The 18,052-nt window shown below is 46.4% G+C and overlaps 1 protein-coding gene across 11 annotated transcripts in view; it reads left to right on the top strand.

Annotated features, from left to right (window-relative positions):
- The first annotated feature begins 6,580 nt into the window (after positions 1 to 6,580).
- The window catches only part of LOC139685103 (uncharacterized), a 140,935-nt gene continuing 129,463 nt past the window's right edge, over positions 6,581 to 18,052 (top strand). For 3 of the 11 annotated variants that reach the window (XR_011700030.1, XM_071581709.1, XM_071581701.1), the window contains exon 1: positions 15,186 to 15,978. The gene's annotated coding sequence lies outside the window, so the exon portion shown is untranslated. Of the gene's footprint in view, positions 6,775 to 7,562; positions 10,440 to 11,284; positions 11,604 to 15,185; positions 16,223 to 18,052 lie in introns of those variants that run through there. The other 8 variants (XM_071581711.1, XM_071581706.1, XM_071581703.1 and 5 more) reach the window with 6 other exon arrangements.

Below are 18,052 nucleotides of genomic sequence, written 5' to 3'. Positions count from 1 at the left end.
ACCTTCATTGCAGTAAAAGGAACAGTGATCTTAAAAGATCACCTCTAAGTCAGAAAGTGAAGCTCTCAGAGTGACAACATGCCATAAGAATCATGGCATTACATTCATATGGGGCAGCAAACCTGAACAAATTTTGACTCTATATTTTAATTTTAAAAATACATAATCTCAGTATCACTCAACATTTTTAAAAGCTATATAGTCCAAAACATGTGTAATGAAGTGAGTGGAAGGAAAAGGAAATATAAATTTAACTTTGATATTTCATATTTGTACCTCTGTAATATAGTCATTTATTTGACTAGTAATTAAATGCATTACAAAAATAACAGTGGTGGTGTTATATGTTGCAGTGACTTTGGCTGAGAAAGTCAATGTCTATATTGCAGTCTAGAGTTTGTTTTATAAGGAAATTATAAATATATGAAAAACCTGAGGATTCTTAATACTAGATATTAGAATGAAGGAGGGAGCAGGCAGCTCCAGGCTTCAATAAAGCCTATTGGTATCTAGCACCTAATATTTACCACTACTGTTCTCGACACAAAAGGAAAACAGACATATTACTTCTATTCATTTTGATTTTGTTTTTCTCAAAAGTGTCCAACAGAGAACAGATTTTAAATTTTGTTTATCAATTGTATGTTTTCTGTTTGTCAAAATTATATGATGGCCATTTAGGTAGAGATGAGGAGAAGTAACTGACCTTCTAACAACTGTTGTAATGCATCTCTGTGAACTATAAGCTTAGCCCAAAAAATAATCTTAATTACAACAATCTTTAGGCCAGTGGAAGATCATTTGATTTTCTATTATTTAGAGGCTTATTTTCATTGCACTTGCCTTTTGAATGTTAGTTGCTGAATACCAAATAAAACATGTTTTCCATGTTTTGGTATGAATAATCACAAGCAAAGCAGAAGAGCTTTGTGGGAAGCAGAACCTGTCAGCAGAAGCAAGACCTTGATTCTTCATCACAGTTGCAAATGAAAACAGCATTGAGTGGGTCAGCTGACACCTGAAATGGCAGTTTTCTGCCAAGGTCTCAAATTCGTTTTACTCTCAGTAGCCCCAAAACACTGCCACTAGGAGGTGTCTGTTAGGCTCAATTAAGCTAATGTTCATTAAGAAACATGAATTTCTCTTCAGGGGTTAGTTTTGCTTGAGCTTTCTGATGAAAGTGAGAGTTGGTAACCAATAACAAAAATGTTGGCTGCTGGGAACTTACTCCTTAAGTTGTACTTTCTGGAGGAAATTTTCACATATAGAGACCATAATATACAAACTCTCATCTCTTTCTCTGAACAACAGTGGAACCTCTGTGGGGATGTGTGGGGCAGGGTAGGGAGGACTGGAGGGCATCTGCCCCAGCTGACAGAACCACTGCTTGGTCCTAACAGAAGATAAAATAAAATTATTAAAATGAAATGTTAATAGAAAAATAAATTAATAAAACAATACCAAAAACCCCAAACAAACAAGCAAAACACAATAAAAATCACACAACCCGCCCTAAGCATATACTGAAAAAAAAAAAAAAACAAACAAAAAAACCCAATCAACCCCCAAACCCCACAAATATTCTTTTACCCACTGCAGTTGATTTTTTCGGTCCATGTCATGGACGTGTTCTTCAGCTGTCCTCCTGCCTCCACATCCGTGCTCAGTACGACTCCCCTCTTCAGCCTCGTTCCACCTCTCATTTCCCTCACCCTTTCCATATTTTCTCTTTTCCCTATTTTTCAATCTGGCCCCCAGCAGCTCCAGAAGGAGCTGCTGTGGACACCCCACTGCATTTCCCAGGATTTCCTCAAGTATCGAATATCTCTTTAAAAATCAAGAAGTGTCCTTATTTTTAGACTTATTCTCATTTTTATTTTATTTTAGAGATCACGGACAAAGGCAAGGGTGAGGGCGCGCTTGCTCTCTCCCGCCTCGACTCCGTGGGCCTTGACATTACGATACTGTTTATCCCCCTGTTTCTAATGTTTCCCCATTTCTCGGTTCCTGAGGCATCTGGGACAGTGGTGAGGGATGCCCGCGGAAGCGGGAGGGTGCCGGGATGTGAAGCCACCCGTGTGAGGAGCGAGGCGCTCCCGCGCGGAGTCGCCAGGGCGCGGCAGCGCCACGTCACATCCCCTCCCCCGTCCCTCCTCTATTTCCCCGTCCATCCCTCCCCTATTTCCCCCCGTCTCTCTTCTATTCCTCCCCCTGTCTGTCCTTGATTCCGCCCCGTCTCTCCTCGATTACCGTCCCCCGGCCCTTCTCTATCCCCATGCGCTCCTCCCGCCCGCACCTTCTGGGCCGCCGTCCCCTCTCTTGGCCGCCCCGAGCGCGGCATCAATCCATGTACTGACCGGCGGTGAGAGTTGTCTCCCATCGAACGGAGGGAACGGGGTACGCAGGTGTCTCATCGAGTCTCACCCTCTCTCCCTGTCTGTCCGTCCTACTGTCTGTCTCTCTGTTCTGGGAGGAGGGTATCGCTGCGCTCCGCCGGTCAGTTCCTTTGTTCTTTCTTTTAATAATAATGCTAATGGTGATTATTAATAATCATATTTATCATGCTAATAATAAGAGGTGTAATGTAACATACTAACTGGGGACTGGAGATTTTTTTAAATTATGTTTATCTCTCCAGAGGAACAGAGACACGGGCATCGATCCGTTCAGAGCAGCTTGAAAAACAGGCAGAAACACTTATGTCGGGGTGAAAACCCAGTATTAACACGGACGGAGAAAGTGCGCGAGGAGAAAAATGCTGTTTGTAGTTGTTTTCCTGAACGCTGGAGGTTTTACTCTGGTGAAGTTTACTGTCGGTGCCAGGGAGGGCAAGGAGACCGAGTGGCGGCGAGGAATCTGGAGGTCGCGATCATGCCGACCGGGAGTCTGCTCTGGATGGCGCTGCCTCCTGCCAAAACACAACACATATTTTCCTGCTCTCGGAGGTCTATCACTGCGTCCTGATCTCCTTCCCGTCCCAGTTTTGAGCAACCTGTCTATGAGAAAAAAGTGCAGGATTTTTTCTGGAAGTAGGAGGGAAGAAGCAGCGTGCTGATGGTTCCTGGGGGTGAAGCTGTCCATTCAGGACGAGGGGGCTTCCTCACCTATCAGGGACTCCGGCTGGCAGCACTTCCTTTGCGTTTGGTGACCCAAGCTCTCCCTTCCGAGCAGCGCCTATCCTAACATACAGCCGCAGAGCCGTATGCACCGCAGGTTACGAGGCTATCTGCAGGACCACAGGGACACCTAATCCCTGCCGTGGGTGTAACACCCGAATGCGGGCTGCAGGCTTGCACTATTGATCCCCACCACCAGGTGGGTGGCTGGCTGCAGGCCCATGATCACTGTAGCTTGAACCACTCTAGGTAATTTACAACCCTCGGTCTTTAGCGAGTCTAGGAGTTCATTTGGAAAAAAGTAGAAAAGGAGAGGGGAGAAGGAAAAAGAAAAATAAAAGAAGAGGGAGGAGAGAGGGAGGGGAGGAGAGGAAAGGAGAAAATTAGTCCTGATATTCCTACACTTCTTAGTGAAAGTTATCCCCTTTAAGCATGCCTGGAAAGCATACACACACACACACACACACACACACACACACACATACACCCAAAAAAAAAAAAAAAGAAGGTAGCTGAGACAGTTCATGTACTTTGTAACTTTTCATTTTCCTCTGATAATGATCCTAGCTGATGCTTCTCCCATCCTCACATACCTGACTGGGATGAACTGGTTGGTATGTTTTAGCAGGGAAACCCCCACCTCGTTTTTAAGGCCGAGCAGGTTCACAGCTCTTCTTCCTCAACCACACAGAACCACAGGGTTATCACCGTGTCCCTCCCGCCATGGACACCCCACGTGACTCCGTGCACACTCTGAATTCTCTGATCTCAAAATCACAGAATCTCAGAATCATGGAATCATACGATGGTTTGAATTGGAAAGTACTGGGAGTCGGATCTTATCCGATTTTAAAAAACTTCAAGTCCAATCTTCCCAGCCAAAGCATGTTCAGAAGCTCTCGTTTTATTACTTAGGCACATTTTTATAACAACACAGCACTGAGAGTTTAAAAAAAAAAAAAAAAAGGCGATTTCCAGAGAACATAGCAAACTTTCTATCCTCATTTTGGAGAACATCCTCAGTTCTTCGCCTGGAAAAGTGTCCCCTTCCCTAACGGAAGTTTTGGTTGAATAGCAGCCACAGAACTGGAGTCTATCTTGAGTTGTTCAAATAACTAAAACAAAATCATACTTACGATGTGCTTGGAGCGATTTTGTCTGGTGAAGAGGAGGATGGAGTGTGTGCTGTTTAAAGTCGAATTCTTTTCAGGCACTGCCACGGACCGATCGACGGAGCTTCCCGATTCCACCTCTGTCTGGACAGACAGATTTTAGAGTGGCCTACTCTTTTGCTCAGAAATGCTGATGTACTATTCGCGGTGAGAGAGTTGGAGAGGGAAAACCACTAGAGAGAAGACGGAAATAGAATTAAGTGTTTCACTTGGTCAGAATAATTAAGCAGAATTTTGAGTGTTTCATCCCTTCTTATATGGTTTCAGGCTCTTGGCAGGAATTTTTTATCTGATAATATTATTCCGTACAGCTGAAAGGCTGGAACACTAATAAATTTGGGAGCAAACAATTTTAACTTCATGAGATTAGCCGGCCCCTCTTCAATTCCTTTGAAAAGGTTGAATATACCTTGTCTTTACCTGTCATTTATTTATATGTAAGTTTAAGCAGAGATGAACTTGAGAGCTGCATTTTAAAACAAGCAGTCACACACCGTTGTAACTTGAATAACGAAGCAAAGTTCTTCCCCTTTAAAAACCAATCGCACCGATTGCAATAGCTTTAGAACCAATTTGATGATGATTCCATGTCTGATAATCCACTTTTTATCCTGCCTGAATTCTTAGAGCTCAATAGCAGCTGATGCCTAAAATGACTGGTGCTGACCTGCTCAGAAAAAGAGCTTAGCATTTTTCTGAAGTCGAAAGCAATTTTCATGAATATCTACTACTAAAAAAAAAAAAAAAAAAAAAAAAAAGGTTGACGTTGTCAGTGTGTGTCTAGAGAGAAATATGCAGACCCCAGAAAACTGACGAGCCATGTGAGAAAGTGAATACATATTATCAGCAGCAGGACTTATAAACAGGGCAAGGGGGGGAAATTGCAAATTCGAGAGCTTCTTGGTTCGTTTTTTCTGCTTCAGGTAGTGGAACATCACAGCAAGGATATGCAGACGTTTTTCTATTGCCAGGTCTAATACGCTCTAGTTTTTGTTTTGAAAATAAGCACATTTAAAAAAGAATTTTTCCACAGTCATTGGAATTAACAGCATTATTAGAAGGATTTTATTCTGGTAATTTAAATAATAACATTTCATAACCTGGCCTAGATTAGCTATTTTTATTTATTATCTTCATCATTTTACAAAATACAAAAAATCGATAGAAAATAAAGACAATTCTTGAGCATAATAGAGGACGTTTAAGATGCTTTTTTTTGTTTATGATAAACAATCAAATATTTATTTTCCTTTTAATGCAATCCAGTTTAAAATATACTGTAATTCTTATTAGTTTAATTCGGTTTCATTAACTAAACCTCTCATTATATTATTTAAATTTTGTTAAATAGTGTATAAATGTCCTGAAACATGTTGACAAATATTAGTGTTGACCCATTTTCACTCTGTTTAAACACTAAACTTGCATAACCCCACAGAAACCACAGCCTGGTTGATGCACTCTTCTCCAAGCAGCTATATGGCAAATCATATTTTGCCGTCATTTGCACTACAGAGGGAAGGCTTAGAATGATGTCATCGTTGGCATGCAAATCGTGCGCAAGTCGTGACGGATGTCGCAGTCACAACCGTGGGCATGTACCTGCCGAGTATCGGTGCCAACAATTTCCGATAAACCTTTGGGAGTAAATTTCCAAATAAAAGTCCGGCCAAGGAATAAGTGGGGCAATCTGTATATCTGTATCAGTGTAAGTTTCGAGAGAATTCGAGGTGAGACTCCTTGCCCCTTGTCCCTCGGATACCAGTGTGGTGCGCTGGTAACCCTCGGGTAGCGCCGGAGCTTCAGCAGCCATGCAGAGCCACCTTCTGCCCAGGCCCACTGCCCCTCTGGGGGGCTGCCCGCCGGCATACCCCACGTTCCCCGAGAAGACTCTTCCCCTTACACTCTGTAGTCTCCAATCCCACTCCCGCCTCCGTTTGCAGAGGCCTCTTATATTAACAGTCAGCATCAGTAGGAAAAGTAATGTTAACAACGATCAGAGGCGGCGGGGCCGAGGGGGCGATGCCTGGAGCGGGAAGGGCCGTGCCCTCCCCGGCTGCTAGCGCACCCGAGACCCGACAGCCTCACTCGTCGAAGGACGCGAGCAGCCCCAGACTCGAGCAGCCCTGGGCCCCACAGGCTGAGCCCCGACTCCTCGCCCTGCCTGGCCGGGACCCTGGAGGAGGGCCCCCTTGAAAGACGTGTTCACGACCGCTACGGCTGTCTGCCTTGGCGCGGGAGCGGGGGAGGTAAGTGGGTGGGAAATACCGGGGTGAAGGGGGGGAGGGAGCCACGTCGCAGTCCGATGTGGGGCAGCACCCCTGGCCGCCCCCCTCCCTCCATCAGCAACCTCCACCCTCGCCACTCTGCCGCCTTTTCCCTTCTTCCCGCCCATCCGAGCGGGGATGGAGAAGCCTCTCCCGGGCCTCCTGCGGATGACGATGCCCCGGCGAGCGGCTACGGAACGTGGAAAGGAAGGGAACGCGGTGAGTAACGGAATGAGGGTATCCGGAGAGGGACCTAGGGGAAGCTTGGGAGAGCTCTGTGCACTCCGGCCGCGCCGTCTCACCACGAGGCGGGAGAAGCATGACCGTGGTTGGGGGCGAGACCGGGAATCCCCTTGTGCTCCCTTCCCCTCTCCGGCCTTCATTTCTAGGCCTCGTGAAATAAAGAGGTAGCTTATAAGTTGGGGTTTGGGCCGAGTGGAAGTAAGGGGGCTGGCTGGGAAGGCGTCCCTGCCGAGAGGGGGATCCCTTCGACACCCTCTTTTGTCTTTAACACCCCCATGCCCCTACTTTCTTACCATCAGTGGCAAATCTTATTCACGTGGGGGGAAGCTATTGGATTTCAAACCTGATCAGCTGATATGTATTCTCCCATGAGCTTGTTAAACACACAGACGCTCGGGGGTCCGTGGGGTATCCGCACGGCGCCGCCTGCAGCTTGAGCATCCCCCCGCATCGGCATGGGATTTTAGAAAGTAGGGACAGGTGTAGCGAATGCCCCTCGCGATGAAATAAAAATTAACGGGTTAGGGAAAATCAGTGGGATGGGGACAAGGTGATGAGGCACATTTCAGTGACTGGAGTGTCACGGTCTGTACTGGAAAAGGCATGGGGCACAGCCTGTGCGAAGGGACAAAGTACAGGTCTGTCTTCTCTCTCTCAGCATCCTTTTGCGGATGTGAAAGAAGGGGGATCTGAGGTCCCGTAAGGGTAGGGCTAGATGGGATGACGGCCCTTCATCCTGTTCTAAAACCGCGCTCCCCCGCCAGCCCTCCTCAGGTCCCGCAGTGTGATGGCTAAACGTGACGGCGGATGGTATTCCCGTGCAGCCTTAGCTCCGTTTCTTGAGTCCCTTCTTGCCACCGAAAAGATGGAGAAGAAAACTGGAGCTGGAGGGGTCTGACAGGGTAAAGGACTCTGCGTGCCTGCCCCGCTCGAATACCCGAAGAAGGGTGGGTTACCCTACAAGCCCTCCCCAATACCTAGAGGGGTGAACGCGCTGGGAAAGCTCTGGAACATTTTGTCAACGAGTCTACGAGTATCAATAGGGTGATGTTTCAGTGAGGGTGCTGCGGTCCCGGCTCAGGGGGTGGCTGCGCCGGCAGCGTAGGAACTGGCATCAGCAGCGTCGTCCGTTTGTCCGTCAGTCCGTCCGTCTGCAGGGCGCGGCGCAGCGGGGAGATGGGATGCTGCCAGCCGGGGAGTGGGACGGGAACGGCAACATGCTGTCCAAGGCAATAATGAGTGTCAAAATAATCCTCGACCTTCTGTCCTAGAACAGAAGGACAACATGACAACATCCTTCCCAGAACAACAGAGGGACAAAGGCCGCCGCCGCTTCTCCTCCCCGAGAATCTTTGCAGCCCGTCGAGGTTCTATAGTTGCTTTTAATCCTTGTTTTTCCACCGCCCATACCGAAATGGGCTGTCAGATAATCTACTCTGTCCTTGGGCTGAGACACTTTTGCTAAGAAGGATCCTTCCAAATTGTTATCCTGTTGAGGGAAGGACACTCGGGTTTTACTGCCTGGGATATGCCGCCGAGTTTTGTGTGTTTGCCTCCCTGTGCATCGCCGACACGCGTCGGTACGTGCAGCATGGCAGCAAAAACACTCGAGAGGCAGGCATGTCACGCATGTTTTTGCAACGACGCTGCTTTTAAATTTAAATATTTGATGGCCGTGCGCCCCCAGCCTTTTCTCATTGAAAAAAAGCCCCCATCACGTTCTTGGAGAACGCCGTTAGAGGAGAAAAATTAATCTCCTTAAGGTGCAGAAGAAACGTCCTCTTCAGAGACAGCCGGGTTATGCTCCTATCCGCTCGCAGCCTGTTGCGATACGAGACAACGAAAAATTCCTAGAAGGAGGTCTCGAAAACCTATTATCGAAGCACACTGACTTGGAGGAAGTTCGGCTAATGAACTAACAAAATTATAAACACAAAAAATCAGGTGCCGTTAATCCAGTCAAACGTAACCTTCAAATTCTCGGGAGTCCGTCTTCCTCCTACCACGCCTAGCACGATGAGAACTCTTCACGGCCATTCCCGCACGTAAAAACTGCATTTCCAAAACCTTTGGTTTTCATTACTTTTATTAAAAAGAGAAAGGGAGAATCGCGGGAAGGTAAAAGCGTCCTGTGATCAGCTAGCAAGTGCTTCCAAGAGAAAGGTTTTCCACGCAGCACTCGTGCAAATTCAATAACGAGGAGGCATTATGCAGGCAGGAATATTCAAATATTACTGTTCCCTGGGATATCGCAGACTCCCCTCTCCTCCCCTTGCGTTCCGAAAGCCCGGCTTCTCTTCAAAGAAGCACCCACAGCCGAAGACCGTATTTTGATGCCGGCTATTTAACATGCAAAGCTCGTGGGCAGTAAGGCGAGAGGCAAATGCACACACACACACACACACACACACACACTCACACACCCCTAGCTGGGAACGAGGGCGAGAAGTTCAGATGGAACGGAGGGCTGAGGGTGCTGCATGTCACCCAAAGGATGCTCCACTTGCACATATCATCATTATGCCCGCTAGGTCTCTCTTTCTCTCTGTATGTGTCTTCTTTTTAATTATTATTATTTTATATTTTTTGTTGGATTTTTTTGGGGATAGTTAGTTAGTTAGTTAGTTAGTTAGTTAGTTAGTTAGTTAGTTAGTTAGTTAGTTAGTTTTGGTGGAGCAGAGCCCAGATGTGGCGGCGAGGTGTGGTATTTGGAAAACACTGGGAGGAGCCGTGAGACAGCGGGGACCGCGCTCGGTGCGGGGTCCCTCCCCTCTTCCTGCAGGCACCGGCAGGTGACGCTGTTCCACCGCTGCCGGGACAGGGGCCTCGCACGATGCGGGCGGATGCCGGCGCCCTCCGGGGCATCCGGACCAGGCACCTGGTGACATCGGGTGGGGAAAGGTCCCACGGAGGAACTAGGTGTTTCTTTCGCCTCCTTCCCGCCGTTTTTCCCTCAGGAGAGGAATCCGTTCTGCCGGGGGGTTGCAAACAGGGTGGCGTGGGGAGGGCACAACATAAACATAAACTCCACACCTGCAGACTGAACTTAAAAGCAAAACACAGCAAACCAATGAAATAAACAAAGTCTCACCGAAGAGAATAAAAAAGAAAAAAAAAGCAGCATGTTCAATTCTTTCCACGAGACCATATTTATTGAAAACAGTGAAATAACCAAGCATTTCAAACCTTGTCTTCACGATGAGTTATTTTTCGCCTGGTATAAAATGGCTACGAAAATATAAGACCAGAAATGGCATCGCGAAAACGGGGGTGGTCATGCCCCTTCAACCGGCGCTTAAAGCCAAAACCATGCCGTGTGCGGTGACTCGGCTGCTCTAGCCGGCCATCCTGGGCTGGACCTGAAGTTGGCGTCCTGAATGCTCTCAAGAACATCCCTAGCAAAGAGTTTGCTGTACTTCAGCCTCTGGAAACCTCAACATTTAGTGATTATTTGAAGTATGGATGAAAGTATCACAGTTTTCGCCCTCTCTTCTCCTGCCATTCCTCCTGGTTTCTGACTCTGTACCTCCAACGAGGAGAGGTGTTCTTTACTAGAAAAAAAGGGATATTGGTTCTTTATTATTATTATTTTTTCCAAAGGAGGTCTACTATGAGGGCATATCCTCACTGGAAGCTTTTAGGTAAGGAATTAAATTTTTTTTTAAAGTTTTGTGTAGAGACAAAGTCTAAATTAATTTTTTCCCCTACTGAAGAAAATAGGCTAAATTTCTTTTAACTTCACCTAATGTTATCTGCTGGTCGTTCTACCCACAGTACCTGCACCTCCACTTTTCTTAAAAATAATTTTCACCTGTATAACTACATGCAACTCGGATTATTTGCATATATGGTAAGAGGATAGAGATGAACAGACAAGGGAAAAAAATTTAAGTGTAAAATCCTGAATTTTGAGTTTGGAGAAGGATAAATATTAGAAGCATTGGCTGGAAAAATGGAGGGGAAATGAGAATAAGATGTGGAAATGCATCTATTTCATGCATTTGTTTATGTTCCACCCGGCGCCCTGTCTCATCTGCGTGGGTGAAGCGGCCAGCTCAAATCTGAGTACTATTGGTGCTATTACGTATTCATTTGTTTATCTATCCTTGGACGAAAATCCAAGAAATCGCCTACTTCGGCGGCATTTTGATCACCTTGGATGATCCGTGCAGGTGAAACATACATACCCGTATTTTTAGCAGTAAAAGACCGGTATTAGGTAACGCGTGTGCGGGATGGGGGGACGGGGGTGATATATACTGCTCATAACCCTTCATGTTCAAGTGGCAAGTATTTGGGGTGGGAAGGACACGCAGCTCTCCCCACGCTGCTCGTGGCACAGGCAGAGGCGCAAGCAGAGCTGAGAAGGGGTTGAGCTGCCACCTCTCCACCTCCGGGACTCATTCAAAAACCGGGGTTGTGATTTGCGGGACGGCCGCGAAGTAACGCGAGGAGGGGAGGGGAGTCGGGGGGAGGGATGCTGCGAGGTGGACCGCCGGTATCCCGGCCCGGGGGGTGCTTCGGGGAGCGAGGCGATGGTCATCCCAGTCCCATCGGTGCTGCGTCGAGTCTCGGGGTAAGACACCGGGGAAAGCAGGGAGAGGAGTGAGGGAATAATGCGGGATGTGCTGCGGTGACGGAAAGACGGACCGACTCAGTCTCACCTCCTCCTGTCTTCTGCACACGCTAGTGTGGTCCACAAGGGAGTGACAGCTGCATGTGCGCTAATTAAAAGGGGCGGCAGGGTAGGGGGGGCCAGGTTGCGTCCGCAAACCGGGAGTCCCCGGCGTCCGCTACTGATAAAAGTATGTAGAAATAATGCTTTCCTAATGAATTGTTGCTATATATGGTAAGGTAAGAGCTAACCTAATGATTTCCGTTTTGAGGTGGTATTACTTTATAAAAGGTAGCCATCTCACAACATTTTACTGGGTGACATGTCAGCGTAGGGCTCGCAAAACTGAAGGAAGAGGTAGCGCTGGAAAAACCATAAGAAAAGACAAAGAACTAAAGTATATTTGTGGTGAAACAGGCAGTGAGCAACACAAACTCTCCACTCTTTATTAAAAAAAAAAAAAACACAAAATGTACATGGCAGTCTTTGGAGAAGGCTAACTTCTGCCTGATACATCCTGCGGGTAAGTAATTCATAGTGTAATAACTATTTATGCATGCACATGTGGAGTTTTGTTTTGTTTTATTTTGTTTTCTTTAGGGGAATAACGTTTCTCGTTTGAAAATATAACGTTACTGGACTATAAAACCAAGTCTTCTAGTTTTAATCTATGTAAACTACTCTTATTTCTAGGCTTTATTTCTATCATTATCGATTAAGGAAAATCAAGATATGCTAACAGTGTTTGTCATATAATTCAAGGCCTGTGGATTTGTGGATAAAGCAAGAGTAAAGCTATGAGCACATTTTAAAATAACATCTAAAAATCGTTTTTTCGATAAACGTATTATGCAGTGAATTTAAAGCTACATACGTTAAAACAAGACGTAATACATTTAATAATGCAGCACCTAAAACAGAAAACACAAAATGTCTTTCTTGGAGAAAGCTCTCCGTACCTGGCTCTGCACATTTAAGGCAAGATTTTGAAATGAATTATTCCTGAAACCAATGCAGATATAAGTTCACTTATAAGTCATAAGACAGCAATGAGATATCAAAAAAACCCATTTAAACCGTTCCCACTCCACGAATTTTCTGTATCCCTCTATACCTTAAAACGAGGCAGGAGCGAGGGTCTTGGTGGTTTTTAAAATTTGTTTTTTACTAATATAAAGTTAATTAGGCAGTCACACTTCCAGCTGCGATCAAGCAGTGTGATAGCTGAGCAGTCCAATATGATCCTCCTTCCTTCTAAGGCCAAATAATCATCTTGCCCATCTTAATTTGTAATATTTGAAAACTGTATAGAATCTGTAACCGTATCCCAACAGAAGCATGGAGGAAACTAGATATAAAGACATACACTGCAGTCTCACCAAAATCTTAGGGAAGGGAGGGTGGAGTGGGAAGGTATTTAAAGAGGTAGAAATACGAGAGCAAAAGAAAAGCGATAGGCTGCAACATTCAGTAAATTAAAAACTATGCAAATACATTTTACATATGCATCAGTATTAAAAGCACAGACGCTGGAGCCAACAGGAGGAGGAGAGGAGAATGGCGCAGCGGTGGAGCCCTGCTTTCGCACCGTGGCCGCCCGCGCCCAGACTGGCTGTTCTCGGCTCCGCAGCCCGGCTCCGATAGTTCATTTCATGGATGCTTGCTTTGTTGTTGATAATGATGATGATGTTTAGAAGAAGACGGGAGGCCCAGTTTTTTGGTCTGCTAATTAGGATCTTCTCAAATAGAGACGAATGCTCCCAGAATCCGCAGTCTCTTCTTCGAGCGCGGGGATTTGCATAATCTTTTATTTCCCTACTTTTTTATGGCCTAATTTCCTTGGTATATGTAAATGCAGACGGACGTGCAGTGTGCCTTCTGGTGACGTCAATGGACGTGACCTCACCGCTAAACCCTGAATGTGAGGCGGAGATGGAGGAACGCGGGGCGGGAGCGCAGCCGCTGAGATGATCCGCGGACGCGCAGACTCCCGGCAAGGCTCTGCCCTAAGAAATAAGCTCTGGCAGAAGCAGCAGCAGTGCTGTCTGCCCCAACGCTCGTCCTCTAAAAAAGCCCACCTTCCCGCAGCACCACCTATTCAGTCCGTCCTGCCTTTTTTTCTCTTTTTTTTAGTTAGGTGTTATCTGTTGCTTCTTTTCATCAGGAGATGAGCGGGAAATAGAGATTTCCAGACAATTTAAAAGATAATAAGAAAATTTTTTTCCTCCCTCCACAAAACATTGCAATGACACAGAGCGTTGAGCCAGTGGAGACGCAGCATCCATCCGGGCGCTGCTTCGCAACATGCCGTGGGTACGGGGCTCGGAGAGACGGAGGGAGGGGAGACAGGCAGGCGGCCGGAGGAGTGGGGTGGCCGCAGCCTCCATCTCGAGTCTCAGCCCCTGCCGACCTAATCTACAAGATCAAGCCGTTCTCCCGGTTTTGCAGTTATCCCTCTTCATTCTATTGGGAGGAAACACGGTGTGAGTGGGGACTCGATGAGCGGAACTGTGGTAGCAGCTGGCGGGTGAGAGCGGTTTGTGCTCTTTTCGTTCCACCGCTCCTTTTGGCGACTCTGTGGTGTATCGTGATATTTGAGAGAACTTTCAGATCCCGGGGAACTTCAGCCAGCCAGGCTGCAGGATGAGATAAAACCGGCGGCTTAGAAGCGAGGGATGTTCTCTGTTAGGACCCGAGTTTCTCTTTTTTTCTGCTGACGTTATTAATTCGTCAGCCTGCTATGACTTGTTCCAGAGCATCTCTGTGGACTTTGGCACAGCCGTTCCTAAGCCTGCACGCTGGCACACTTACTCATCGTTTCTCCATTCAAGCATCTCAACTTCAATGTCCTCGCCAGGAAGCGGAAACGCGATTCTGTTTCTGACCGGGGGAGCAGTACCGACTTCTATTTTTTTTCTTCCCTCAGCCTGAGGCTTGTGCTGAATTCCTTCGGTTCGCTCAAAGCTGGCGATTCTGTCCTCACAGAGCTCTCTTTGTCCGTCGAGGCTCCGAGGACTGTGCCGGCAGGGATGCCCGGCTGTCCGGGATTACGGCGGGGATTTCCCCGCGGAAACACTCCGCGGAAATCCGTGGCCGGGGACAGCGGAACGCCTCCCCACTCCCTGGAGCCGCGCGCTCCGGACGGGACACCCGTCTGACATCATATACACATACACACAGAGATACATATAAACAAACACATAGATGTGTCTGTAGAGTGTACATATACATATATTTATCAATTTTTGAGCTTCTCCCCTCCTCCTGCCCGCCCCAACCCCCCACAGCCCCCTCCCCTCACACATACCTACAGTCCTAGACAACTGCCCACGAGGGGCGTCGTGTATAGCCGACCCAGAGCGGGGACCACCAGGGCACCGCCCCTTCCCGTCACACATCATACGGCGTAAGGTAGGGACTGGGGCAGAGGCGAGACATTCTGCCGTCCCCTCACCCTGCAACATCTCCACTCCTTCCTCCATCCCTTCCTCTCCACACATTTTCCATTCCGACGCACACTCAAATTTCTCCTCATCCGCCCCCTGCGCCCTAAAACCTAGCAGGAGCTTTTACTGGCATTTTCACGCTGTTTCCAAAACCTGAGAGATGGATGAGAGGAGACAGAAGGAACCGGCAGCACTTTAGGACACCCTTCTTCCAGCGACAAGAGGTCACGCTACAAGTTCTAATGACAGCAAGGATGGGAAAAGAGTTTTTGTTAACATCATTATTTTTTTCTAACACCCCCCCCCCCCCCCCCCCCCCGCTGTTGACAGGCTGCTTGGTTTGGATAAAAGTTGCACAAAATGTCAGTGCCTTCCAAAAACAAGAGTCGGATGAAACTGTTGTTCAGAAGCTAACTGGAGGAAAACACCTTAGAAATCTCTACCTTTTGCTTCACCTTTATTTTTTCCTTAAGTTTCCAAAGAAATGCGAGCTTCCCTTCTTCTCTAGAAAAAGGTAGCCACTGCACTTCTTTACACTAAACATTTCTAATTTGTTCCATCTGTCAAAATGGGACTATGAGAGGTTTTGGTGCAAATTCATTATCTCTGGCAACACATAACCTATAATAGGAACTGAAAAAGACCGTGGCAATGGATGAACAATAGAGCTTCAGTTCATCAGCAACAAAAGCGTTGGGGAAATTGGTTGAATTTCAGAGCACGTCCTTCTCAGCAGAGAGGGCTGGACTAGACCTTGGCCAACCCCCCCAAAAAACTTGCAGAGCCTCATATACAACAGTTCACTTTCTACTCTGGGGCATAGAAGCATTGCAGGAAAAGGAAAAAAAATAATGGCAAAGTCAACTTTCTGCGTTTCTCTCTCGTTTTCCTGGATGGAACATTTCTAACTATTTTAGAGTCGTTGGAGCAACAATAACACCATGGAGCTAAAGTGGCACTTTTAAATAGGAATGGCGAGGGGAAAGAAGTGAATTTATGGAAACTTGAAAGAGCTTTCTCTGCTCCGAGTGGGTTTGGCCGTGGGTATCTTTGTCACCGTTGGCTCAGTTCACCCCGTAGATCTGGGGTCACATCTGTCCCTGATAAAGGCGAAGAAATGTAAGTACCGCAGCGTTTGTGTGTGTGTGTGTCGGCGTCCTGAATTGCCGGCAAAATTTAGAATGCTGAGACTCGGGCAGATGGAGGTTTCCCGGATTCCTGCGAGCTCGAGATGAGGCCTCTTCTGCCCGGGTAGCCGGAGAGGGTCGCGCCCGGTGGAGCTCTGGCCACTTTCTCTCGTTCTCGGCGAGGGACATTTGATTCACAAGCCAGGGTTTATGACTGGACACAGCGGCTTACGCTGGTGAGCAGATTTTGTGCGTCTGATGCTAAACCTTTTGGTCGTGGGGTTGTATTTAGTTGCGGGAAGTGTTAATTATCCGGCAGATTGCCAGCAGTCGCTGAGCTGCGGCTTCTCAGGGAGCTTTTTTCTGCAATGTCTGAGTGCCCTCTGAAGGCGTGCAGTTATGCAAGCACAGGACTGAAATATAGCAGTAAACTCCTGTGGCCTTTACGTAGTGGAGCATTTAAAAACAAAATAAAATAAACAAACAAAAACAAAATAGAAACAAACAAACAAACAAAAACCCAGCCCCCCAAAAAACCAACCAACCAAACAAACAAAAAAAGATGGCAAGGGGAATGGGGAGAAAAAAAAAAGGGAAAAGGAAAGAGAGAAGTCGGAGGCATATTTTGCAGCTAGTAAAAATGCAATGGATTGCTCACAACAGTTAGTCCATCCGCTATCTCACAGGTAGTGGGTCACACAGAACAAGGAGCCGTCACCTCCCGGGTTCTCCAAAATGCATGCCAGCCAAAACGGCTCTGCTCAACTTAGAAGCTTACCTGGCAGAGGGATGTCGGGGAGAGGGCAGCTTCGCAGGAGTTCTGTGAGGGCTGATGAAGTGCGGCCCGGCCGCTCACCCTGGTCATCCGTGCTCCCCTGCACCCCTCTAAGACCTTCCACCAAAAAAGTGGCATCTTCAACAACCCCGATACACATCCATCCGTGGAACGGATGAAACTGCTTCATTGTAACATCCAAGAACACTGTTGTTCCCTGGGAAATAACAGCAGATTTTTTTTCCAGCTGAGGTTGTTGTAAAGGACATAATTCAACGAAAGCTAGCAACTTCCGTTGTAGTTATTTACTCCCGCGACCCTTGATAAGCTTACAGGGCTGTAAATAGAGACCATGCCTTCTCAATAATTCCGGTTTCAGGACACTATCAGTCTGGAAGAGCTAGGGAATTCAGCTGGCTTAATATATTTTGCGTGTTTTGAACTGAAGGCTAGGTGGAGCCTCCATCCTTTATTAAGTAACTGGCAGTTTACAGTATGCAAATCATAGACCTGACTGTATAATTTGGGTCACTTCTACTCAGCAGCCCCAAAGAATATTTTAGCCTTTTATTCTAAAGCGTAACTATCCAGAAATAATAGTACAATTTAAAAAATGTATTATATTGTTCATATTATTTCCTGTAAATATGGATTACCGTATTTCCTGCAGATACAGGAGTACATCACTCATACCTGTTTTGTGTCATGTTAGATCATCTGCAGGAAATGAGGCTAGTTATTTCTCCATTTAATCTAAAGTCAAACGTTTTAGTGATTATCTAATAATCTAATAATAATCTAATAATCTCAAAAGTTAGTATACTCAGCACCTTCTGTACATATAGGTTTACCCTTTCACATATATTTCTGGAACAAGAATCAAACACTGAAAGTGTTTAAATTATGATCCTTTGCTTTTTCGGGGGCTATTTTTCAGATTTAGACAATGCAGACAGACCACAGGTAATGACAATCATGACGAGAAACGGTAATTTATTTGTTTGTTTGCTAGTTTGTTTAATAAAAGTCAGACAATGATACCTACACATATGAATACACGTTCTTTTACAGCACACAGTGTTTCCATGTGTAATCACTGACTGTGTGCAGGTTAGATATGTGGAATTTTTCAGACACTGAAAGTGCCTTTTTTCACTTAGTATTTGGATTTATAATAAGATATCTCTATGCATACTATACATTCAACATAATGGGAGTATAGTCTGCAGTTGCCTGTAAAATGCACTAGTGATCACAAAAGAAAAGATGAGGCACCTCTATTGGAAGGCAA

Source organism: Pithys albifrons, chromosome Z (genome assembly GCF_047495875.1).
Source record: "Pithys albifrons albifrons isolate INPA30051 chromosome Z, PitAlb_v1, whole genome shotgun sequence".
NCBI lineage: Eukaryota > Metazoa > Chordata > Aves > Passeriformes > Thamnophilidae > Pithys > Pithys albifrons.
Note: the sequence above shows the minus strand (reverse complement) of the source record. Positions and strands in the feature narration are given on the sequence as shown.